Source organism: Ambystoma mexicanum, chromosome 5q, assembly GCF_040938575.1.
Source record: "Ambystoma mexicanum isolate Mex_15411 chromosome 5q, UKY_AmexF1_1, whole genome shotgun sequence".
NCBI lineage: Eukaryota > Metazoa > Chordata > Amphibia > Caudata > Ambystomatidae > Ambystoma > Ambystoma mexicanum.
In genome coordinates, this window is record NC_090933.1 from 312,226,570 (window position 1) to 312,254,498 (window position 27,929).

Below are 27,929 nucleotides of genomic sequence, written 5' to 3' on the forward strand. Positions count from 1 at the left end.
GCCTTCTGCCTTGACCAGTGGCCACTGTACATCTTGCCTGGCACCAACATGTTTCTTTGGGGCCCACTATCCATGGCCTTCAGCCAGGCCACTGTACATTTTGCACCATTTGTCTTCTTTGGGGCCCACTAGTCATGGCCAAAGGCACATCAACCTATTACCCCCCGCCTACTAGATGTGATCCCCCTTGGTGTAAATGTCCTTTTTTTTCTCTCTCTCATAATTTCTGAGGGAGTCCTCTGATATTCCCCTGATAATGGCAATGAACTGCACATACAGTGGCAATGAACTACCATGCCCACAGTAAACCTCTGGTATTCTCTTGATAATACGAAAACATTAGAAGATCAAAAACTCTTCTCAGTTCTCTGAAGCACTCACCAATTGCACCCTTCTTTTTCCATGGTCCCCAAACTCCCTTCAGCTGCTTTTTTCCCTTCCTAGATCTCTCCCTTTACCCACCTTTACCCTTTTGTTTGTGTGACCCATTTTCTTTTCCGAGACTTCTTGCGTTGTAGCTGCTAGAATCTCGTGAGAGTCCCCTGATAATCCACATGTTCAAACTGTAACTAGCTCTGCAGACCACCCCCAACTCTCCAATTTCACTTGGTATCCTCTATCTCCCTCCCCACCTTTAGCATGATGCAATGTTATTCTTTTTTCCTCCTCCACATATCTTTTTTTTTAAATATGTTTATTTTAAACCATTGCAAGGTGCTAACATCACACATATCTCGATAGAAAACACCATTTGTGTATTAGTGATTGGTATATTTATTCTTCTCTGGTAATGGTCTAGTCATCTTCTTGGTAAACTGTTCTGGTGTCTCTGGTACATTTATTATGATCTGGCTATGAGCTAGTGACCTTCTTTTCTTCTCTAACTGTTCTGGAATATGGTTACTAAAAATAAATATGAAACAGAACAGGAGATGGGGGAAGCTCATTCTAAATAAGATGGCTGGAGTCCTTTCAGAAGTGCTCAATGATGTCTCTCGTATGTTGATCCGCCTCTGTCACAGGATTGCGGGGAAAGTGTATTCGCAGTATTTGGGGCGAAGGGTAATCTGCACAGAGGGGTGAACATGGTGGCAACGACTGGGACTTATGACATATGTTGGGAGGAGATAAAGGCTAATGGTTAATTAAACTTCTATAATGACAATTCTTTTGCAATTGTTTGTTCAACCACTTTTCCAATTCTTTTTTTTTGTTTACCAATAACCTTGAACCTTTGTGCTCAACTTGTCCTCCTTTTACAAAATAGTGATAGAGTTCTATCTTTTTCTCTATCTTCGTTTGTGAATTTTCCATAGATAGAAATACATTTCTTTAAACTAATGAATAATAGAAACATGTAAATATAATCATCAGCACACCAGCCTATCTGAAACATGTAAAACAGGCCTGTATCTTAATACCTTAAGTCACTAATCAAATAGAAAAAGAAAAAGACCATCAGGTATCAGTTCATTATTGAAAACAACAACATTATTCTGTTCCTGTTTATTTCACCATCCAAGTCAAACTATTTATTTTGAACTGGTCATATAACTATATGACAATATTAAGAAAAATCATCATACATGCAGGGTCCATTTATAGCACAAGCACTCATATCTAGAGTCAGTTAATAAATCAATATGGCATACAACAGCCACACATTTTAAGCATATTTTAAGGAAATCTATAACTGACTAATACTCAGCTAAACATGTTCATGTCCAGAGTGCATCTACTAAAATATTAAAGTGATCATTCCTATAGTGGCTCTTGCATTAGTTCTGAGAGTTATGGACACATAAGGCTTCACTAGCCTCAGTAACCTAGGATGGTACTGGGATTTGTTTAACAATACTGTCCATCTGGCTGTCAGCTTGCAGAGATGGGTTGAGGATCACTCCAAGGGTCTTTACCTTTTTCTGAACAGGAATAGCATGCCGCTCAATATTAAAATTATAGAAAGAAGAAACCAGCTTCACTCTCCCGAGAGGTGAACCAAAGATTAAATGTTCTGTCTTAGAACTATTCATGCATAACCAGTTTGCTGTCATCCAACCCTTTACTAAATTGTATATATGCTGTACCATCATCGTGTCATCAATTTAGTGGCCTGTAATTTCGATCAAAAGCTGGGTCTCATCAGCGTAATTAGTGAATAGAACACCCGAATCATCAGGCAAATTGCATAACGGATGAATACAAACATTAAAAGAGCTGGGGACAAGCAGGTGCCCTGGGGCATACCACAAGTAATGTCTAACTGTGGGGAGGATGCTTGGTCAAAAGCTACCATTTACATGCGGTTACCAAGAAAAGACATGAGCCAATCAATGGCTTCCCTTGAGCATGCACCAGTCATCAGTAGGGTTGATAGTAGTCTTTCGTGTTCCACCAAGTCAAATGCTGATGATAAAATCAAGAGCATGAGCAGGCCAGATTTAACCCTGTCGACTATATCGAGCATTTGTGTCTGAAGATCAACCAAGGCACTTTCTGTGCTAAAATTGGAACGTAAACCAGACTGTCTGGGGTGTAAAATATTTGATGATTCGAGGTGGCTTTGGAGTTGGCTGGTAGCCACTTTATCAACAATTTTAAGCAAGAATGTAACATTGGTGATTGATCTCAGGTTACTAGAATTGGAAGGGTCAAGGACTGATTTTTTTGCAGGGATGTAACTATGACATTTTATTTTTGTATTATACGTTTTTGTGATTAAAAGAAGCATTAATAAAATGTGTGAAAAAGGGGAAAACATTTTCTGATTTTTCTGAATGAACCTTGGCAAAATTACATCATTTGGGCATCTAATCGAGCTCCATCTCACCAACATAGATAAGTTTAAAATTGAAAAGAAGGCCAGGCTCGGTGACCATAATGGCTGCAGCTGCCGACACTGTTGGGGTAAATTCCTGGAGGTCGGCAGAGCCGTCCACGGACCCCCAGCGGTGGAAAGGCCCCAACACCCTCTGTGTCCCAAAGGAGTATGAGGCACACACAAGAGCAACAGGTTACTGCTGTTTATTTTATAGAAACAGACAGGGACAGGTTCATGGGGCGTAGTTACCCAGGAACTTCTCTTTCGAAATGGGCTTGCAGACCCTTTTTCTATCTGGATGATGCAACAAAGTGCATCATCTGTGAAATCTCACCCCCAAATCTAACGATACCCCGGGTTGGATCCCCGAGTGGTAGGGTCAGTATAGGACAGTATAGAAGAAAAGTTTATTTTGATGCTGTAAATGCATCGGAGGGACAGGGCCTCTGTATCCTTGTCCTTTACTGCTTTTTATCGTGTGTTCTGTCGTGTTTTCCGCACAGGAGTTCATGTGGGACTCCTGGTGGTACAGCTCTCTCTTTTGGTTTGGTGTGCAGACACATGGGATAGCCTTATGGCACCCATGGGTGGGGGTACTACCCTGTGCCCCTAGTGTATGTTTTTGGGCACCTGTGTGTGGCCCACAGAGCAAGGTATGGGCTGGTGGCAGCTCCATGCTGAATTTGACAGGTGCTCTGAGTATTCTCCATTTTGGTATACCCAGGCCGTGCCATTGGAATCAGTTGATTCCTGATAGGAAGCAAGATGGCCCCTGTGGCCTCTTGCTTTCTATTGCCTGTTACCTTGTTTTCCCAAAAGTCTTGGGAAGCTCTGACTCTGTCCCTTCCCCCTGACTGGCTGTTGGGTGGAAGTTCCATATATGGTGTTGTTGTGAAGTCCAGGCCAGACTGACTGGAGCCTTCCCAGTGACTATATGTTGTGGGTATATCCTGTGGGTGGGACCTGGGTGAATGGAGTGTGTGACGGATATGCATTCTGTGTTGTGGATGTCTAGTGTCTGGTGTTTGACACAATGACTGAGACAGCCCTGCTCGAAACTGGTATGAATGCAGTGTGGAGTGTTGAATGGCTGGGTACTTGTCCCAATACACATTCCTTGTTGTGAGTGTCTGAGAGGGAGGAGAATGGCCTGAATGCACTGTATGCCTGATTGGCTGACTGACTGCATGAATGCCCTTCTGTATGGCCAGCTGCTGAGTGTGACCCAGCAGTGTGGATGAGAGACAGAATAGTATATCTAAGGACCTCTCACCGCTAGAAATTGTTCAGAAGCTGAAGTCCAAACTATGACGAGTAACTGGAGTGAAACTGAAGCTTGACCTGAAGCCCCACTGAAAGAGAAGAATTGCTGTTGCTCTCCTTCATCAATCTGAAAGCTGCTGTGTCTCCAAGGACTGACCCAGAGAGGACCTGGTAAGGCACCTTCTTCCCGAGCTACGAGGGACCACCGTGCACCAGCCGATCTTTGCCAAAGCTCCCTGGTAGACAGACCTACGACAGGCTGCCGACCGGAGATGGGGACTGAAGCGGAATCACAAGGAGAAAGCGCCCAGACACTTTTGTCCACCAGCATCGATAACCGCCGTCACCGACCGGAGCCGCCATGATCCCGTTGCCTAAGAACTTTCAATTCACGGATGCGCTCGTCCGCACTGCCGCCCGCCTTATCCCACCAGAGAAGGCCAGGTCGTCGATGCGCCAAGGAGCATCCGCCGGTGGGTTTCCCGCCACGCAAAGACCACAGAGATGCCGACGTATCGACGCCCTTGCTGGGCCACAGCTCTTCAAACTCTTTGCGGTCCTGCACTATCGACATCGAGGTGCCCTGCACGCCTCATACTTGCAGGACGTCTATGCTCCATCGCCGACGAGCACCGCTAGGAACGAAGCTGCCACTTCACCGCCGTAGTTCACCCTGTTCATCGACGGATGTCCGACGGCCCGTGGCTGGTGCCATAAAGGGAGTGCACTCAAGAAGGGCTGCCAATTCCCAGACGAGGAGCGCTCCAACGCCAGGTACTTTGGGGTTGCAGAACAATTGGAAAGTCTCTTGTGAACAATATATGGACTGGGCTTGTGAAATATCTTTATTCTACAGGTTGCCCAGGTGGCTGGATCTCCACACAGAACTGTGTCTAGGTAGCAGGGCCAGTATTCTGCCAATTGTTCTAACCAACTGCTTTCCTCTTATATCTATGTCTATTGTTGTCTATATTATATATGTATTTTGTGTATTATGTGTAAAGTTTGTACATTTGTACTAAACTATATCACATTAATAATAATAATATATCTATTGTTGGTTTACTTTATGAACTGATTTGTGTGGCACTTAACCGTACAGTTGATGCACTTTAAAGAGATCTAATAGTAATTTTGGTACCACGTAGAACTGTATATTTGCCATTGTAAATAACCGAGTATAAAGTGAGTTATCGTGATATTGTACATAACCTTGAACATTAATTATATAAAGACTGTATTTTAACTAATACATTGTGTGGACATTCCTTTGTGGGGGCTTGGGGACTACACTGTACTTAAAAACTAGCCTGCATCTCCTCCTGAGAAGCTAGGCCTTGATTGCTCGACCACGTACCAATAATAGAGAATCTTGGCCTGGGTCCTCTGTGCCTCTGCTGTACCATATAGAGAGCAGAAGTACAAACACCCCCCTCCAGTCTTTACACTGATGGCAGCGGTGGGATTCTTATGGTTTTAATAATCAGTTCATAACCGTGCCACTTACAAAATATCTGTACTTTGTTAAATTGAGGTTTAGTTGTGTACAAGATAACTGCATTACAAGCAATGGAGTCTATTGCAAATGGTAAATTGACTAGGATGAGCTTAGAGGCTCACCAGAGTGCTTGTGAAGCCAGGGAGCCAGACTTTGTGGATAAGTCTAGGGCTTCGTTTATAGCTGCCCTGGTGGACTACCAAACAGAGGGTGAAACTTTTTAAGGGAGGGATGCAACCAATGAGGACTCTGCCCCTGGGGTTTTTGCTGAATCTGATTCTGGGAATGCCACCATTCCTGCTGCCTCTGTTCCAAACCCCAGCACTGCTCTTCAGGGGGAAGCCCTGAAGAATTAACTTTTAAAATTGGAGCTACAGCGGGAACAGTTAGCCTTTCAATACAAAAAGTTTCACAACAGAAGCTGAGTTGAGGGAAGAGGAGTTGGCACAACAAGTGATAATCCAAGACAGGTACACTGAGCACCAAAGAATCCAGCTAGAGAAAGGTAGAGTGGAGACTTCAGCTAAACTAGTTGAGAGTGGCAGGTCCCCAGCCACCAAGTTTATAAAATATTTGGATGGTGTGTTTGTGAAGGGTTCTGCTATCCTCCAGTGGATTGAAACATTTGAGATGGCTTGTGCAATTCATGATGTTGATAAGTGAGATTGGGCTAAGTGTTTGTTAAGCAGAGTGCCTCAGACTGGATATGACTCTATTCTGAAACTGAGTATGGAAAAAAAGAAGTCAGTGTAAGTGCATGAAGTCTGCTTTGGTTGCCAAGTTTGGCAAGACACCTACCCAATACCTTCAAAGGTTCAGGGATTTTAAGAAATGAGAGAATGTGTCTTAGGCTGAGTGGGTGAGTGCTGCACAAATGTACATGATGGGGTGGATTGATGGTTACAAAGTGGAAAGGTTTGTTGAATTGTCCCACCTTTTGTTTTTTGAGCATTTTTCAGAAGCCTGTTCACCAGAGCTGCGTCAGTATGTTGCTGACCAGAACATTTTGGATCCCTTTAAGCTGGCTAGGTTGGCTGACAAGTGGGTCTCCCACCGGGTGTCCCCTAAGGACTCCAGTGGGAAGGACAAGGACCAAGAAAAGGGGAGCTCTCAGAAAGCTGAGGAGTCGCAGAAGCAATCACAGTCGAGTAAACCAAAACTTCCTCTCCTAAGACCCAAAAATCTAGTGTGGATAAGTCATCTGTGGGTGGGAATAAGAGTAGTGGTCCACCTGCTGCAAAACTGGCTCCCAGTGGTTCCAGTACCATACCCCGCATTCCTGGCACTTGTTGGGAATGTGGGACTCTGGATCACAAGAGGGGTGATCCCAAGTGTAAAGGTAAGGCACTTGGAGTCCAGGCTGTCAGCCTGACCTACCCTTACCCCATGTCTGAATTGGAGGCCACTGTCCTCCCCTCCTGTACAGGGATCACATTTGGTGCCCCTGTAGAGATTTCCTTAGTGACCCTTGGGGCCTGGGACCAGTATGCAGAAGTACTGGCGACTATCCCACAGAACACCCATAGGTTTTTGAGAAGTGTTCTCTTGAATGGCCAGCCTTCTACTGCTTTGAGAGACACTGGGGCAAGCATGACAGTGGTGGACAGGGCCCTGCTCAAGCCAGAGGACTATGTAGGTGCTCCTCTGAGAACCACCAGGTTAGCTGGTGGGCCTCCCAAATTATCGCCTGTAGCCTTAGTCACACTCATAATTGGAGACAAGACAGCAAAGCGTCCTGTCCTGGTTCTGGACAATGGGGGTCATTACGAGGTTGGAGGTAATGGTAAATTATCCCCATAAATGATCACTGGCATCACATATCGCTCCGGGATTTTCCGACCTAAGAACCCAGTATTAGAGGTACTGCTAATAACGGTGCCGCTAATAGCGGCAAAGGTGCGGGCATGCGGCTCTTCAGGCCGGCAATACCAGGATGCCGCTAACAGGAGGACATCACAAGTCAGGCGCACATGCAAATACCAGCATCAGCCAGGCGCTAATACGGGATACCGGCATGCCGGCAATACCAGCATTGCGAAGCACCCGTAAACTGCTATGTGCAGTGTTCCCAACTGCCAAAGGTGCACACAATCAGCACAGGTGGAGGCAATGGAGTCTGGTCCAGCACAAAAGGAACACACCCACACCCCTTCCCCCACACCAAAATGATACCAAGAGTAGTAGCAATACTGGGGATGGAGGACATACTTGCATTGCTACACCACTAACAACAACACCAACGGCAGGCACCACAGAGGAGATGCAGGAGGAGAAGGAGGGTGAGACAGGCCCAGCAAGTCCCACCAGTGCGGACAGAGGCACCACATAGGCACCCACCAATCCCTCACATCAGAGCCAGTCCATACAATCTAACCCCCGAGCAGATCCACACTCTCTACTGGCTGGAGCGGGACACCATCACCACCATAGTGGACATGATAAACGTTGACAGTGTCAGCCTGATTGAAATCCGCACTGCCATCCCTCTCTACTGAAGGTAGTGTCTGTGCACGACTTCCTGGGCACAGGTACCTACCAGCACACAGTGTGCCAGCTGCATGGCATATCACAACCTCTCTTTCCATGCATGCTGACCCAAGTGCTGGCTTCCCTCCTGAAGCACGCACACAACCACATAGCCCTACCATGGACTAGCCATGAGCTTGCTGAAACTAAAGTTGGCTTACGTGCAGTGGCAGGCATGGCCAATTGCTTCAGTGTCCTCTACTGCACCCATGCTGAATTGGTGCTCCCACGTGCCATAGAGGTTGTGTACCGAAATCATAATCAATACCACTCCATTAATGTGCAGATGGTATGTGACTCCAGCAAGATCACCACACATTGTTGTGCCCGATATCCCAGATCCACACATGATGCCATGGTGCTGCGGAATTCCTTGCTACCCCAATACATGGAGAGACATGCTGAACGACGTGCCTGGCTGCTCGTTAAGTCGCCTGACAGGCCCATGGCAGTGCAGTTGGGGGGGGATGAATACTTCACCTGGGTGTGATTGGGGGTTGTGTGGAGACAGCACATACAGCATAACACTGTGGCCCTACATTTTCCGACCGAACAAGACCCAACAATGCCTTACATTAGAGCAATGGTTAACACCAATGATGATATGCCATACGTAGAAGCAGGACACATCCCTCAACGCGTCCACTGCACATCAACTGAGTATACCCTCTGCAACACAATCCAGCAACATGCAGTGAGTATGCCTAACTCACATGAATGCAGCAAATCACAATACAGGACATCTGCAAGAGCATGCAAGTGAACACCCTGCAACATCTGGACTATGCAATCCACACCTGCAGACCATTGTCGAGCACACATTGCGACAAATGTACCTGTATGCATACATCCAGGGACATGTGCATGTGAACACCAACTAGCTGCAGCCATGACAGTGATTACTGTAGGTGTAATGCCACAAATCTAGTCACACTTACCTCATTGTACCCCTATGCAGATAATGGTGGCTATACCTTGAATCAGTGGCTCCTCACCCCTGTTCAGATCCCGCAGACCAGGCACAAAAAGGAGTACAATCGGGTTCATATCCGTACCCGTGTTGTGATCGAGCAGACCTTTGGCCTGTTGAAGGCTTGTTTCCGCTGCCTCAGCAGGTCTGATGGAGCACTCCTTTACGGGCCTGAGAAGGTGGACAAGATCACCATGGTCTGTGCTAAACTGCTCAACATGTGCATCCGGTACAACTTACCCCTGCCACCTGACATTGACCAGCAACCACCGGGTGAAGATGGGGATGATGAAGGATAAGAGTAGTACATCAGCCATGTGCCAATGCCCATGAGGGAAGTGCTGTGTGCCAATCAGTGATGGATATTTATGTTAGATGCATTGTGATGAAGAGGGTGCATCAATACACACTCGCTGTACAATGGGTTCGGGGGACTCTGGGCAGTGTACACTGTTTGGAATAATAGTCTGACACACTAAATAAGCAATGTTCAATCATGTTATATGTTTCCAAATGAGATGTAATTATCAATAAAACTATTTACATAGATGAACAGCCTACCCACGATGCAACTGAGTCTACCCACCCACCCCGTCCCCTCCTACCACCCTCCACCACTCATCCCTCTAACTCCCCCACCACACCCCCCAAAAACCCCCGATCCCTCAACTCCTCCACACACCCACGTCCTGGCACACATTATGGGTTCTAACAGCCTCCATCCGGCATGTCTGTCCGGCTACAGTTGGCCCCTTTTGCATGGCGGCTGTGGCTCCCCTGGCCGGTGCATTGTGCGTAGCAACCTACGCACTGGGCTTGTCTGAGCTGAGCTTACAGGGGTACTGCTCGTGGATGGCAGGGGTTGTGACTCGGCAGGTGCTGCAGGGCATTGTGCCATGGTGGCAGCAAAATGTGTGATGCCTGGGTGACTGATTCCATGCCCTGGCGCACCCGCCTAGCAACGCGGTTCACATCATGGGTGAGTGCCTGTGTGTGGTCACAGTGGGCCTGTCGTTTGGCTTCCCCTACTGTGATGAATTGTTGCAACATCTCGTCCATGGAGTGCTGCCGCTCCTCCATGCAGGTGATGCGGGCCTCTAATTCACGTATGTCCTTGACTGCTGGTGGTCGCATGGGAGCTGGAGTTGGACTGATTTGAGGGCTGTACTGCTCAACTGCTGGGTCCAGACTTCTCCTCCCCGGAGCTACCACCACACGACCCATGTCCCTGGGAGTGCTGTGGTGTGTGCCCCATGGATGGTGTTCCCTCAGTGTCCTCTGACATGCATTGCTCTGCCTTGTCAGCCTCGTCCTGTTGGACATCATCCTCTGCACTATTTGTTGCAGACTGGGCCACCTCCCCTGGGTCACTAGTTGCCGGTGACTGAGGAGCATCACCATTGCTGGCCTTTGGTGTACCCTCCTGGTCCACATGAGCTGGCTACAGTGGTGCAGGGGTTGTTTGGTTTGTGGGCTTGGGAACCGGTGTGCCTTGTGGTAGGTGTGCAGTGATGGCACCAAATTTCCCAGGCCGGTGCACAATCCCATGTGTCAGGGGTGGCTGCTCCTCTGTTCCTATGTCCTGTGACCCCTGTTTACCACACTGCTGTGTAGCTGTGTAGCAACCTACGCACTGAGCTTGTCTGAGCTGAGCTTACGGGGGTACTGCTCATGGATGGAAGGGGTTGTGACTCGGCAGGTGCTGCAGGGCATTGTGCCATGGTGGCAGCCAAATGTGTGATGCCTGGGTGACTGATTCCATGCCCTGGCGCACCCGCCTAGCAACGCGGTTCACATCATGGGTGAGTGCCTGTGTGTGGTCACAGTGGGCCTGTCGTTTGGCTTCCCCTACTGTGATGAATTGTTGCAACATCTCGTCCATGGAGTGCTGACGCTCCTCCATGCAGGTGATGCGGGCCTCTAATTCACGTATGTCCTTGACTGCTGGTGGTCGCATGGGAGCTGGAGTTGGACTGATTTGAGGGCTGTACTGCTCAACTGCTGGGTCCAGACTTCTCCTCCCTGGAGCTACCACCACACGACCCATGTCCCTGGGAGTGCTGTGGTGTGTGCCCCATGGATGGCGTTCCCTCAGTGTCCTCTGACATGCATTGCTCTGCCTTGTCAGCCTCGTCCTGTTGGACATCATCCTCTGCACTATTTGTTGCAGACTGGGCCACCTCCCCTGGGTCACTAGTTGCCAGTGACTGAGGAGCATCACCATTGCTGGCCGTTGGTGTACCCTCCTGGTCCACATGAGCTGGCTACAGTGGTGCAGGGGTTGTTTGGTTTGTGGGCTTGGGAACCGGTGTGCCTTGTGGTAGGTGTGCAGTGATGGCACCAAATTTCCCAGGCCGGTGCACAATCCCATGTGTCAGGGGTGGCTGCTCCTCAGGTCCTATGTCCTGTGACCCCTGTTTACCACACTGCTGTGTAGCTGTGTAGCGACTTTCGCACCGAGCTTGTCTGAGCTGAGCTTACGGGGGTACTGCTCATGGATGGCAGGGGTTGTGACTCGGCAGGTGCTGCAGGGCATTGTGCCATGGTGGCAGTCAAATGTGTGATGCCTGGGTGACTGATTCCATGCCCTGGCGCACCCGCCTAGCAACGCGGTGCACATCATGGGTGAGTGCCTGTGTGTGGGCACAGTGGGCCTGTCGTTTGGCTTCCTCTACTGTGATGAATTGTTGCAACATCTCGTCCATGGAGTGCTGACGCTCCTCCATGCAGGTGATGCGGGCCTCTAATTCACGTATGTCCTTGACTGCTGGTGGTTGCATGGGAGCTGGAGTTGGACTGATTTGAGGGCTGAATACGGGTCCAGCCGTCTCCTCCCTGGAGCTACCACCACATGACCCAAGTCCCAGGGAGTGCTGTGGTGTGTGCCCCATGGATGGTGTTCCCTCAGTGTCCTCCGACATGCATTGCTCTGCCTTGTCAGCCTCGTCCTGTTGGATATCATCCTCTGCACTATTTGTTGCGGACTGGGCCACCTCCCCTGGGTCACTAGTGGCCGGTGACTGAGGAGCATCACCATTGCTGGCCGTTGGTTTACCCTCCTGGTCCACATGAGCTGGCTGCAGTGGTGCAGGGGTTGTTTGGTCTGTGGGCTTGGGAGCCTGTGTGCCTTGTGGTAGGTGTGAAGTGATGGCACCCAATTTCCCAGGCCGGTGCACAATCCCATGTGTCAGGGGTGGTTGCTCCTCGGGTCCTATGTCCTGTGACCCACGTTTACCAGACCGCTGTGGCATGGGGGTGGTGGTTTTCATCAGCACTCCCCTTGACGTGGATGGCCTGGTGCCATCATCTTCCCCTCTGCTTCTGCCTGGTGCTGTTGTCTTTGTTTCTACGGTTCGCCTTTCATCGCTGTCTGATACTGTGTCTGTGTGGGATGGAGAGGCAAGGCATGAGTCATGGGTGCAGGAACATCCAACATATATTGATGTAAGTACATTTTGGGTCCTGTGCATTGCCGTCTGCATGTTGGAGGGGCAGACATGGTGCTTACAGGTGTTGGGTCTGTGGTGCAGTGACTGTGCGTCCTTCTAACGCATCCATGTTGTGCATGCAGTTTGCTTGGTGGTTTACGGGTGTGTCGTGGATTGCGTGTGGCGTACATGCCTCAGGGTCTGCGTGCCATGTGATGTGTCTCTTGGGCTCTGGTGTACATTTGGTGGTGGAGATGTCTGCACCATGCAGTGGGATGTGACACTGGTGGGGCCTGCTTCTCTGCAGCGCTGCATGTGTGTGTCTGCATGCTGTTGGTACTTGGGTTGGACACTGGTGGTTTGTGTCAGTGGGATTGGTTGCATGTGTCCGTTACAGGGGTGTGGCATTTCTGTTGGATAGTCATTAGGTGGGTGGTGATGGGCAATGTACTTACTGTCATCAACTTGCCATTTGGGCTCAGTCATTGGAATTGGGTTGGTTGTGTGTGTTCACTTCTGTGTAGTGCCAATGCTCACTCACCTTCGTCAGCCGATGACGTTACTCCTGTCTCAGCACGCCTCACCCCTTCAATGCCCTCCATGTGTATCAGGGAGCAGCACGTTTCCTCCCACTGTACTAGCTTGATGGGTGTGGATGGTTCGCTTCCTGTTGCCTGGGCCTGCTGACGGTTGGTAGTCGGTATGTTGCGACACGCAGCCGCAGGTCGTCCCACCTTTTCCGGCATTCTTTTGAATTGCGTGTGGTTGTCTCTACTGCGGACACCTTCTGGGCCACCTCCTCCCAGATCTGTTTCTTCTTTATTTGTGAGGCACGGCACAGGTCTGTGCTGAACCCCACATCTGCATGCTGGGCCAGGGTGTCAGCCAGCATGTTTAGCTCCTCGTCGCAGAAACGTTGTTTGCGCAGACGAGGTGTGCCTTTGAGGGTGGACTATATCATTTTCTGACAGGCTGGGATCACGGTTTTGGATTTCAGTGCCTTTAGCCATAGGATTACAATGTATTGCAATGGATTGTGATTTTCAAAATGGCGGACGTGCGCTTTCCCGTTCCGGCGCGATGACGTTACTTCCGGTTCTTCTTATTAGCAGGCACCGCTAATGCTGTATCCATTGATACCTATAGTGCTGTCTGCGCTTTACATGATGCTGCTAAGGGCCATTTTTGGAACATTAGCGGCGTGTCGGTAATGTTGTTACCGGCATGGCGCAAAGCTCGTGCACGCAAACTATTAGCTGGCTCTTTACTACACTGACACGGTATTTGCTCCATGCCGTAAGAACTGTTACTTAACTCCAACCTCGTAATGACCCCCAATGTCCTTGCTCACATTCTGTTAGGTAATTATCTAGTGGAGTTGGGGTTGATCTTGGATGGTCTCCCCCTGACTGCTGCTGCAGTCACTAGGTCACAGGTGACAGAGGGTCTGGCTGTGAGTCAGGTACCCGAGACAAAGGCGAGGCCTAAGGTAAGAAGACGGAAGATCAAGAAGGCCACCTCTGTGAAGGGGGCTCCTTCTCTTCCTGCTGTTCCGACAGCATCCATTTGGATCCATGCTCCGGACGGGCTGGGTCCAGTGGAAAAGACAAAGAAAATTCCTGAGGGAGAAGAGACAGAAGACTCTCCTGTGGGAGAGGTTCTCAACCCAGAGGACCACCTTGATCTTCAATGACTGCTGGCTGAAGGGTGTCCCTCCCAGGCAGACCTCTGTAAGGGATAGAGAGAGTGCCACTCTCTTGAGGGCCTGAGGAAACAGGCCCTGTCTCAGGCACATGGAGAAGTGCCTAGGACATTCTGGATCTATTGGGAGGGTGAGCTCCTTTTTAGTGAGCCCACTATGCATGAACCTGGTACCCTCAAGAGGTTGGTAGTACCCCAGGTTTACAGGCCCTTCCTGCTGCAGTTGGTGCATGAGTGAGGTGCCCTTAGCTGGTCATCTTGGTACCAAGAAGACTAAGCAGATATTCTCTGCCCATTTCTACTGGCCTCGGATGGGAGTAGAAGTGGAGTCCCACTGCAGATGTGCCCAAGTCAGTTGTCGGGCAAGACTGGAGGCAGTATCATTTCCCCACTGCAGCCATTGCCAGTGGTTGGCACCCTATTTGAGAGGGTGGGCATCGACATTGTCGGTCCCCTTGACCCTCCCAATTCAGGTGGACATCATTTCATCCTGGTCTTGGTTGATCATGCCACCAGGTACTCTGAGTCTACACCCCTTCGGACTGTTACTGCCAAGATGGTTTCCAGGGCTCTCCTGGGCATTTTTACCCGGGTTGGATTCCCTAAGGAGGTTGTCTCTGACAGAGGATCCAACTTCATGTCTAGTTACATGAAAATCATGTTGAAAGAGTGCAGGGTAACCTACAAGTTCTCCACCTCGGCACATCCCCAGACCAATGGTCTGGTTGAGGGATTTAACAAAACGCTCAAGGGCATGCTAGGTGCCTTGGAAGAGCCCCTAAGGAGGAAATGGGATCTCCTCCTGCCATGCCTGCTGTTCACTTACAGAGAGGTACCTCAAGAGGGTGTTGGTTTCAGCCCCTTTGAGTTACTCTTTGGACATCCCGTGAGGGGGCCCCTTACCTTGATCAGAGATGGGTTTGGAGGCCACCCCTTCATGTCCCACCAAAGAAGTGGGGGACTATGTGTTAGGCCTCAGACTCAGGGTGACACAGATGATGGGTCAGGCAATAGCAAATCTCAAGGCCAGCCAGGAATTAAATAAGTACTGGCATGATCTTAAAGCCTTGTCAGTGCATTGCACTCTGGGACAGAAAATCCTTGTGATGGAGCCTATCAAGCCCAGAGCTTTGGCAGACAAGTGGACTGGACCCTTCAGGATCATCTCCAAGATGGGTGAAGTCAATTATCTGTTTGACATGGGAGTCCCGGGGGTAGACCCTCAGGTATTCCATGTTAACAGGCTCAAGCCTTTCCACAGGTGAGCAGAAGTCTCATGTCTCTTGCTAGCTTCAGAGCAAGAAGAGGATGAGAGCGAGACCCTTCCTGATTTGCTGCACAGCAACCCTCAGGATGGGTGTGTGGAGGGAGTTCATCTCTCTCCAGATCTGACGACAGAGCAGCAGAAGGCCTGCAGGGCTTTGCTCCAGCAGTATGCCTCTCTGTTTTCACTGACACCAGGCCTTACACCGTGGTGTAGGCACGAAATTGACACTAATGACAGTGAGCCTGTCAAAAGCATGTGCTACCATATGAGAACCACATCCAGGCTGAGGTCGCCAAGATATTGGATCTGGGTGTTATTGAACCCTCAACCAGTCCCTGGTCCAGTCCCGTGGTCCTTGTCCCCAAGGCAAGTTCCCAGGCAGGTACCAAGGATTGGAGGTTCTGTGTGGACTACCGAGGAGTCAATGCCGTCACCAAAACTGCTGCACACCCATTGCCCAGGGCTGATGAGCTCGTGGACACAATAGGTGCTGCCAAATTTGTGAGCACCTTTGACCTTACTTCAGGCTATTGGCAAATAACTCTAACGGACCATGCCAAGGAAAAGACGACATTCTCAACACCAGAGGGACTCTACCAGTTTAGGGTCATGCCTTTTGGGTTGAAGAATGCCCCTGCCACCTTCCAGAGATTGGTCAATCAGGCACTCAGTGGGCTGGAGGCCTTTTGTGTGGCCTACTTAGACGACATTGCCATCTATAGTTCCACCTGGGAATAGCATTTGACACATCTGGATAAGGTTTTGCAGGCCTTGAAAAGGGCTAGCCTCACTATCAAGGCCACCAAGTGCCAGATAGCTCAGGGGAAAGTCACGTATCTTGGTCATGAGATAGGAGAGGGTCAAATCCTACCTCTCCCCAGTAAAGTACAGGATGTACATGACTGGGAGACTCCCACTACTCAAACCCAGGTGAGATCCTTTTTGGGCCTCACTGGGTATTATCTCAATTTCATGGCGGACTATGGAACCATAGCTGCCCCTCTGACAGCTCTGACTTTACCCAAACAACCTAGGAAGGTTAATTTGACTGAAGACTGTCAGAGGGCCTTTGATGGCGTGAAAGAAAGTCTGTGTAGGGCACCTGTGTTGTGTGTGCCTGACTACAGCTCACCCTTTATCGTCCAGATGGATGCCTGTGACACCGGAATTGGAGCTGCCTTGTCCCAGTTATATGACAAAGGGAGGGAACATCCCATCGCATTCATCAGTAGACAACTCAACGGTAGAGAACTTATGGCGGCTACTGTTGAAAAGGAATGTTTTATCATAGTTTTGAGCCTTAGGCATTTTAGGCCCTACCTTACAGGCACCACCTTCAATGTCCAAACAGATCATAAGCCCCTGAAGCGGCTTATGCAGATGAAGCTTGAAAACCCGAAATTGCGCATGTCGTCCATTAGCCTTCAAGGGCTAGACTTCACCATAGAGCATAGACCAGGGAAGAGTCACGATAAAGCAGATGGCCTTTCCAAAAGGTATGTTGACCGCCTGGATGAGGGTGTCTATCCCATGGGAGATTAGGCACCTTAATCTCAGTCGGGGGGGCGTCGACTGTGATGCTGGAAATGCATCCGTATCCTTGCCCTTTACTGCTTTTTATTGTATGTTCTGTCATTTTTTTCTGCGCAGGAGTTCATATGGCACTCCTGGCGGTGCAGCTCTCTCTTTTGGTTTGGTGTGCAGACCCATGGGATACCCTTATGGCCATGGGTGGGGGTAGAACCCTGTGCCCCTAGTGTATGCTTTTGGGCACCTGTGTGTGGCCCACAGAGCACGGTATGGGCTAGTGGCAGCTGCATGCTGAATTTGACAGGTGCTTGAGTATCCTCAATTTGGTATACCCAGGCCCTGCCATTGGAATCAGTGTATACCTGATATGAAACAAGATGGCCCCTGTGGCCTCTTGCTTTATATTGCCTGTTACCTTGTTTTTCCAAAGTCTTGGGAAGCCCTGACTCTGTCCCTTCCCCTTGACTGACTGTTGGGTGGAAGTTCCATATATGGCGTTGTTGTGAAGTCCAGGACAGACTGGCTGGAGCCTTCCCAGTGACTGTATGTTGTGGGTACGTCCTGTGGGTGGGACCTGGGTGAATGGAGTGTGCGACGAATATGCATTCTGTGTTGTGGATGTCTAAGATCTGGTGTTTGACACAATGACTGAGACAGCCCTGCCCGAAACTGGTATGAATGCAGTGTGGAGTGTTGAATGGCTGGGTACTTGTCCCAATACACATTACTTGTGGTGAGTGTCTGAGATGGAGGAGAATGGCCTGAATGCACTGTATGCCTTATTAGCTGACTGACTGCATGAATGCCCTTCTGTGTGATTGGCTGCTGAGTGTGACCCAGCAGTGTGGATGAGAGACAGAATAGTATATCTAGGGACCTCTCACCACTGGAAATTGTTCAGAAGCTGAAGTCCAAACTACGAAGAGTAACCGGAGTGAAATTGATACTTGACCTTGAAGCCCCGCTGGCAGAGAAGAATTGCTGTTACTCTCCTTCATCAATCTGAAAGCTGATGTGTCTCCAAGGACTGACCCAGAGAGGACCTGGTAAGGCACCCTCTTCCTGATCTACGAGGGACCATCGTGCACCAGCTGATCCATGCCAAAGCTCCCTGGTAGACAGACCTACAACAGGCTGCTGACCGGAGACGGGGACAGCCACAGAATCACAAGGAGAAAGCGCCAGACACTGTTGTCCGCCACCGTCGCTGACCGCCGTTGCCGACCGGAGCTGCCCTGCTCCCTTTTCCTAAGAACTTTCGATTCACAGACGCGCTCGTTCACACCGCCGCCCGCCTGATCCCGCCAGAGAAGGCCAGGCTGGCGACGTGCCGAGGAGCATCCGCCGGTGGGTTTCCCACCACCCAAAGACCACAGAGACACTGATGACTCAACGCCCTTGCTGGGCCACAGTTGTTCAAACTCTTTCCAGTCCTGAATTATCGACATTGAGATGTACGCATGCTTTATCCTTGCAGGACGTCTACACTCCGTTGCCGACAAGCACCGCTAGGAACGAAGCTGCCACTTCACCGCCGTAGTTCACCTGTTCATCGACGGACGTTCGACGACCCATGGCTCCAGCCTTAAAGGGACTGCACTCAAGAAGGGCCGTTGATGAGGAACGCTACAACGCCAGGTACTTTGGGGTTGCAGAACTATTGTAAAGTCTCTTGTGAACAATATATGGACTGGGCTTGTGAAATATCTTTATTCTACAGGGTGCCCAGGTGGGGGATCTCCACACAGAACTGTGCCTAGGTAGCAGGGCCAGTATTCTGCCAATTGTTCTAACCAACTGCTTTCCACTTATATCTATTGTTGGTTTCCTTTACAAACTAATTTGTGTGCATTTAACCGTACAGTTGATGCACTTTAAAGAGATCTAATAGTAATTGTGGTACCGCATAGAACTGTATATTTGCCATTGTAGATAACCGAGTACAAAGTGAGTTATCGTGATATTGTACATAATCTTGAACATTAATTATATAAAGACTGTGTTTTAACTAATACAGTGTGTGGACATTCCTTTGTGAAGGCTTGGGGACTACACTGTACTTACGAACCAGCCTGCATCACCTCCTTAGAAGCTAGGCCTTGATTGCTCGACCACGTACCAATAATAGAGAATCTTGGCTGGGGTCCTCTGTGCCTCTCCTCTACCATATAGAGAGCAGGAGTACAGACACCCCCCTGCAGTTTCTACAGTTATTGGTAGAGAAGAGACCAGGTGATACGCTTGGGTTTTCCCTAAGAATTGCTACATGAAAATAGTTACATGAAGAGGGTTAGTGATTGGTTATGTTGTGGTGCCGTCAGTGGTTAGCCCCCCGTGTCCTGATTGGTCCATCCGTGAGCCACCAAGCCTGGGACCATCATTTTTCCCAGCTTGCAATGTATCTGGTGCTGGCAACCATGTGTGACTATGTGTCAGTGGTGGACAATGGACAGGTCTTGCTACTTGCTGTTAGAGCACTCCTTTCCCATTGCTGCCGGTGTCCAACTTGTTACTTCTATGTTGCAGGCTGGGTCCTAGCCGTGAGACCCCAGTGCTTCTTCAGTCCTTGGAGCTTGGCATCTTATCAGATCGGCCTGGTCACGTGTTGCGAGACCGTGGCTGAGGCAGAATTATGGGGATATGATTTGTATTTCTGCTCCCGGGAGTCTTTAGCAGGGCAGGTGTAACCTTGGCGTCGAAATCATGGCATGTTGATTGCACCTTTGCGACCTTGGCTGTGGGGCTCCAGTCAGGGTTGCGCTGCATGATCAGCACCTTGTAGCTTCGTCTGAGCTGCTTCGGCTCTGGGCCTCTGGTTTGCGGCCTAGCATTGGCTTGGTTATATGTGGCGGTATAAGGTTTATGAGGCGAGGGTTGGGAGGGTGCGGATTGGTTCCTTATACATCAGACCATCCACAGGGTCTTATCGTTAGGGTGTTAGTATCATGAAGCGTCTGCAAGCTCTTCTGGCATCTTGCGTTTCTGCAATGCGGTAGTTAGCCTATGTGAAAAATAATAACGATGCATGTCTGTGAGTGTGCATGGTCCTCTAAGTCATAGCTTTTGCAATTTCACTATTAGAACATATTTTTTTGCATCATTATATCCATAAGACATTTCTAGTTTTTTACAGACATGCAGATTTTTCTCTGTTTTGTTCTTTATCCAAACCCTTTCGGCACGTCACTTTTCCTGCTTTTGGTCAGCCAGAAGAGCGGAGTACAAGGTATGGGAATTGGAGTTCTCAATGACCATAGATTTCACTGGTGCATACTGCTCCAGAAAACTGCTCAAATAATTGTAGGAAGAGTCAGATAACTGGATGGGGGAGTCAGTCAGAAGTATCAGCCATTAGCTTGTCTAGTCGGCTAGAGATCTCATCAGGGTCGATTCTCTTTGAATTGCAAGTTAAAATATGCCTAGGGGCCTTAGGCATTGGGAGGAGTTTGTCAGGAAGTTTGACCTTGAAGTTAACCAATAAATGGTTGGAACATATACAAGAGCAATATTCCAGGTGTTTAAATTTAGGTTTTTGGAAACTACTCAATCGAGAGTATTACCTAGAATGTGTGTGGGGGCACTATTGTGAATGGTCATGTCGTTATTGAGGAGGTGTTGTTCTAAAGCAATAGTCTCACTGTCGGCGAAGTTGTTCCACCATCTATTGAAGTTGCCTAAGACAAGAGTAGAATGATTTGGTTTCTTTGAAGACGCTAGAATATTCTTTAAGGTTTCAGTAAAATCAGTCCTGTCATTAGTTGGACGATAGATTAGGATAATATCAGCAATGGGGTTAACAGTAGGGGTGATTTTTAAATGCAGTGCTCCACACTCTTTGCAATAAACTGGAGATGTGAAAAGAATACGCTCTTCCTGGCAATAAAAGCAACATCACCACCATTACTGGTAGCACAATGTTGTCCAAATAAATAAAAGACACATCAAATCAACGTTATTATCTATTATGTAATCGTGGATGTCAATTGCCTGCCAGCTAACAGAGCAGGTGTTGAGTAAGGAAACAACGATTGTTTGTGGAAATAAACAAACATCAAAGGAACCATAGATGGAAGAGTCCTCAGTAACAGTAGTGACAGAAGGGCCAGCATTGATAGGTGGCATAGTATCTGCGCCTTCTTGGTCGATCTGTGGCTGTTTTAGCAGGTTGGGCTCAACTTGAAAAGCATGGGCTTGACTTGCTAGTTCCGAGGGTGTTGGATCCATTAAGAAATCAAGGGTGCGAGTGTTAGAAGACACACTTTATTTTCAAATTTGGAGTCAATGAATCTGTGAATACTGGCCTCTCGAGCATATTTCGGGGCAAGCAAAAAGTATCCAGAAGCGGGGGCTGCATTTTGCAGCAAGACAGGAAAAAGGAACATCATACATCAACGAAACAGACTGGCACTAACCGGCTTGCCCTTAACGCGCCTGGGGACTAGGGAAAAGCAGCAAGAACTAGAATATCGATGGAACTTGTAGTTCTAGAGGCACAGCTAAGCTACAATGAAGAGCAGAATGACTAAAATAGCAATCACATTTTAAAAAGAAATGTATAAGAACAATAAATGAAAGGTTACTAAAACCACTGGAGAAAGACCGATTAACACGGCTTAGATTTTAAAGTAATTATTTTTAAAAGAAGCATCAGGTATATCAGATACAGAGTGTATGGGGAAACAGAGTAGCAAGGAAAACGTCAAAAAGAGGAAACAAAGGGAAAGCAACTGTTAAATACTGGCACAAACCGGCTTGCGGCAAGAACTACAAGATAGATGCAACTTGTAGTTCTAGGGGTACAGCTAAGCTACAATGACTATCAGAATGACTAAAATAGCAACCTAGTTTGAAACAGAAATGTAAAAGAACAATAAATGCAAGGATACTAAAACCACTGGAGAAAGAACTATCAACACGGCTTAGAATTAAAAGTAATTATTTTTAAAAGAAGCAGCAGGTATAGCAGATACAGGGCCTCATTACGAGTACTGCGCTAGGGGGTTAACGGCACCGGTAAGGTTTTACCAGCCGCCCTTAGCGGGACCCGCTAAGGGACCAGTGAACTAATAACAGGCCGCTATTAGCTTCTTCCCCATTCTCATTGAGCCCTGTGGGGGCTCGAACGGGAATGGGGATGGGTATTTTGAATGGGGATTGTTAGGGAGAATTTTCTGTTTAGGCTGAATTTCCTAACCTAGTGAGTTCCCCAGCAGCTTTGCTGGATTTCTGGAGTTTGTTTTTTCCATCCTGCCAAGAGTGAGACTCTTTTTCTCCCACTCTTGGACATGAATGTGTGTAATTCCTTTGAATGTCAATGTGTTCTATGGGCTATGGGGTCTTTTACTCAATAGGGTCTCATATGTTTTTCTATGTGTGTTACACTGCACCCTACGTGCCGTAACACTGGGGCATCCTAGCGGACCTCCATCATAGACTCCATACCCGGGGACTGACTACTGTCTCCCCGGGCATGTAAAGTCACCATTGGCTTTACTAGACCTAAATTTACTAACAGAACTAGTACAAACCACCCTATTGTGGACGTGCTAGTAGGGGTAATTCGATTACTCCTGGGTCTGTTATTCGAGGGGGCACTGTCCCGTCCCCCCTCGTCGAGTTTTGGCTGATGGCAGTGGAAACTACTTGTTATATTCGACCCCGAATATAACCCTATAGGATTCTTCCCATTGTCTGAGATTAATACCTTTTTCCCGTTAATCTCTAACATACTACCTGTTTACTTATCTTAAATAAGTGTATCGGATGGTATTTTCTGCCAGAACTCGGTTTTTAAAATGACGTTTGTGTTCATCTCTGTGACTCCTAAACCAAAGGTTGAGCCCTTTGTTCAACTTTTGGAAGGCTTCTGTACAGAGACCCTCCAAAGTGGTGCCATTCTGTCTGGGTTACCACAGGGGTGTGGGAGGGGGTTTAGGCACCCTGGACTGAGTTGCCTTGCCAACTCCGGTCGTACTCTGGTGTGATTGGCCCAAGTGGTGAACCTCCCCGCTCACCACTTAGCGTGTTTTGATTGACAGCTAGGCTGAATGAATGGGGGTTTTCTGCATAAAAGCAGAGCTTTTGGGACTGGATCTTTAGAAGTCGCCACAGGACCTGAGAATCCGACGAGGGTAAAGCTGAGCTGACCTGCAACGACGACACCTCTGGTGGAGCCCTGCTGAACCGACTCACCACTTCCCGACGACAGAGGAGATCTCCCTGCCGGAGAGTCTCTTCCCCTGACTTGGTGGGAACAACCAGTCACCTTTGCTTTTTCTTCGCTCCAGGACGCAGTGGTTGAATTGCCCGTGCAGAGCACCTCGGCAACCAGATAGCCACTACCCCTGTTCCGCGACCAAAAGGTGGTGCCTTGTGACGGAGCACTCCGCGGCTGGTCTCTTCCCTGGTGGTGCAACGATCTTCAACTTTCCTTTGACGACAAGATCATCTCTTCTCTTGGCAAAGAGCTGACGCACATCCACCACCAGGAACAACTGCCCCGCCGGAGCTGTCTCTCCACAAACAAGTTACTGGGTCCGCCTGGCTTCCCTTTCTGCCGGATAGAGTGTGGTGTCTTAATCCTCGCCTTTCCATTGGGTCGCCTCTAAGCATTCTTTAACTTTCTGTTCTGAACTGGTCCAACGTTTCCATAACAATTTGCGATAAAGACTCGAAGCGCATTACCACTGAGACACTTTTGGGACATATCGCCTTGCCTCTCTCCGAGTGGGCCTGGCCTCTGAACTTTGTGATCTGCAGTAGACCCTGCCTTACTTGCCTTGCATTTGTCCGTAAAGTATTGGTAACGAGTTGATTTCATAACCTGCCTTATTTTTCTCTCCCGTCCTAACGAATACTAGAGTGCCATCTAGGTTAAAGCATACACCTCTGTCTGCAAATAAGTGATGCCGGTGAACCTAGACTTGTCGAACTATTGTTAGGGTGATTGATCTTTTTCTTCGTATAGTATTGTGATTGAAGTTGTTTGCAAATTAGTGCCAGAGTGTTTTCCATAGATGTGTTGTTATAAATAAATACCTTTATATCTTTACACCGAAGCCTTGTTCCGTGTTTGCTTGTTCTACTGTGTAGATTGCCCTAGTTTGTATACTCCACGTACTGCCTAACTCTTCTTGAGGGAAGTCTAACTGCTCAGCCACAGCTGCAAGTGAATCTGTGTGGTACAGACTGCTACCAAGTGGGTTTACTGCCAAACACCTGTAGTCCTAAATCTTTTGCAGTGGTCCCAGAGGGAACTGCACAGGTTTCCGCCTAACAGGGATTTACCGGGTCCTCCAAGGTTGGAATGACCCGTTAAGTCCCCATTCCGACTACCCAGACCTGGACACGCCATGGCTACCTCCAAACTTGTAATGACCCCCACAGAGTTTATGGGGAAACAGAGTAGCAAGAAAAACAGCGGCAACATTTTTTTACAAATTTGTAAAGCATCCACTACTGAGCTAACACATTTGCTTTGTAATACTGGTTTTAAAAGCTGTGTTGTCACCCGTTTCAATGGCTCACACAGAAATAAAAAGTGCACAATCGTTTTTTCTCCCACTTTTTTATAATAAGAATATGGATTAACAGAATAATTTCTGACATAACACTTTTTGTCATTAGTTGATTCAGGGTAACATTCATTATTTCAAATTATCTTTGAAAGTATCATAATTGAATGTATAATTGGAATCATACATTAGTTGTATACTGCCTCTGTTTTCTTTGCTATTCCATATTCCCTCCCATCTTGCTCTCCCACCAAAACAACAATGTTGCAGGTCATGAGGTGAAGCAGTAACGTTGTGAGACCAGTGAAAAATGTGCCCAGAGCCTCCTTTTTCCACACTCACCATCTGATACTCAGAAGTACTCCTGCTTTTGGCTGCTGAACGGTAGCAATTACAATAAAAGTACAATACAAGAATGGACCGATAGAAAGGAAAGGAGAGGCTGAGGTGGGCCTATGAAGTGCAACATACAGCAATCATGAGTGTGACTGTTCAAATTGTGGGGTAGAGCATACAAGCGGAACGATCTGGTTTACCAAACTCTAGCCCCAGCTCCCATTCATACCTTTCCATATTCGGCATCAAAGCTGTAATTTAAGAAGCAGAGTTGCTAAGGAGAGGATGTTGGGCATGTATGTCTGCTTCTAGCATGCTTGTCAGCACCCCCGGCTTTTGATAATTGCTCATGTATTAAGTCAGGATATGGAATCCTTTCTGGTGTCCTTTCAAGTGCTGCTGACATACCTGTGACAATAGTCAGAGTGGGGTCATGCAGGTCCACAATATAAACCCGTCAAGGTTTGGATATCCTCTTGCAGAATAGAGATCCGATGTTATGATATGCTCCACACCTCCCCTGCTATCTCATAGGTAAAAGAATGGTGTTCTCCATTGAGGACACATTTTTAAAGATTGTAAGTAGATACCTGTCAACACATTCATTATCAGGACACCTGGCACAGTTTCAAATGTATACAACAGAAAGCTATCATGTCTTTCTTTAACAATCTTTCTTTTGAAATTTAAAAATCCTGTTTCTTTTGTATTTATTTCGCCTTTTCCTGACTTAGAAGGATTTTTTTTTTCAATTTCAATGTATTCTCAATGTTTTTTTTTTTTTAAAATAAAGTCCACCATACTTATGATGCACTTCCCAGTGAACTTTGTTGGTCTTGGTATGGAGGGTTTCTCAAATAGTATGTATTCATGATTTTTCATGAACTTTCAGTCTGGACTGAAATTTGTTGTTGAATAAGGACTGTGTTTGTATGTATACACAGTTTTGGATTATTTGTTTTCATAATTTGATTTTGTTTTTGAAAGGTTTTTGGGTGAATTATTCATTATCACTGTATGTGTAATTTAGCATTTTAATATGCAGTTGTTTCGTTATTATACATGAGTAAAATGAGAAAACAATTGAATTGCTAAATTCATTAAGCAAATTGTGGACTGAGGGATATTTTCCTACATATTATTTCAAATTGTGAAAGAGGACACAATGATGATTGTTCAGATGTATTTATTTTATTTTATTTTATTTTATTTATTTGCATTTATAAAGCGCACAGAACTGCCCTGGGGCATCGTGGCGCTGTTACAGCAGACTTAGTCATGAACACAAGCATAGGAATGTGTTTACAGATGTAACCGAGTTACATAGTACATTTCACATTGGTAATAAACATTGAGCTTAAAGGTTATGCTATGCTGTGGTTACAATGCAAGCATGAGAGTGAATGTGGCAGACTTTAGCGGAATAGGAGGGTTTTGAGGTTTATACCTTCCGTAAAAACCTCAAAACCCTCCTATTCCGCTAAAGTCTGCCACATTCACTCTCATGCTTGCATTGTAACCACAGCATAGCATAACCTTTAAGCTCAATGTTTATTACCAATGTGAAATGTACTATGTAACTCGGTTACATCTGTAAACACATTCCTATGCTTGTGTTCATGACTAAGTCTGCTGTAACAGCGCCACGATGCCCCAGGGCAGTTCTGTGCGCTTTATAAATGCAAATAAATAAAATAAAATAAAATAAAATAAATACATCTGAACAATCATCATTGTGTCCTCTTTCACAATTTGAAATAATATGTAGGAAAATATCCCTCAGTCCACAATTTGCTTAATGAATTTAGCAATTCAATTGTTTTCTCATTTTACTTCATGTTCAATCAAGCATTTTTTGTATGCAACATTCAGTACTTTATGCTTCTTTATTCACTGTCATTGTATTAATTCAAATGGTACTATGTTGACTACATCTATTAGACCTTGTTCCTCTCACTGTTCGATTGGCTGTTGGTGAGGAGAGTTTCATCCCCATTCTCCGAACATGTGGTGTCCCACAAGGTTCATGCCTATAGACGATCCTGTTCAATATCTATATTCAACCATTTCTAGATATGCTAGACAAATTGGGGGTCCGGTATACAAACTATGATGATGATAAACAAGTCATCTTCCAGCTCAGTGGGGAGTATGAGCAGGACTCGGTTGCCATAAATTCCATCTATAAAGCCATTCAGTCCTGGATGGCAGATAATTCACTCACCTTAAACTGTAAAAAGACAGAGCTTCTGATTGTGGCTTCGAAAGTCCATCTCGGCAAACTAGATTCTGTCTATGCACACTTTACCATTGCGGATAACATTATCCCAGTATTAAAAATGGTCAAGACACTGGGGGTCATTCTTGATGAGGAACTATCCATGCAACCACACTTCTCTTTTATCTGTTCATCATGTAGCCTCATCACTAAGCAAATTAAATATATTCACCCCTTCCTCTCCACCAATAACTGCGCCCTGCTTGCCACTGCATCAGTCAACTCTAGACTTGACTATTATAACAGTCTCTTTGCCGGCACCTAGCAGTCTAACATTCAAGCCTTGCAAATTGCACAGAAAAACGTGGTTTGTGCCATCCAGGAACTGTCCAAATTTGCCCATGATTCGGAGGCAAAGGGCAAACAGTCTCTTGGCCTTCACTGGTGGCCTGTAAAACACAGGATCTCTCATAAGATTTTGATCTTGTCTTTCAAATGTCGAACAAATGCCTGTCCTGTTTATCTTTTTATCTTATTGACAGAGTAAAATCTCAAGTAGGCGGAATGAAGCTGCGCTCCTCCCCTACCCTACCTTCATCCAGCCTAGACACAAACTGGCACGTTTTGGGTCTCCCAGGACATATACGTATAGCCGAAAATCTGGCTCTCTTCAAAAAAGAAATAAAAATGTTCCTGTTCAATCTTAACCCAGGCTGAACCTAGACTTATCTCCCTGCTGCTGCCCTTCCCTGCTACTCACCTTTTTGTTTTGTTGTCTCTGTTATTTGTTTTTTGTGCACCCTGAGGCCTATGGGCGTGTGGTGCTTTATAGAAATTGAAATAAATAAATAAAATTA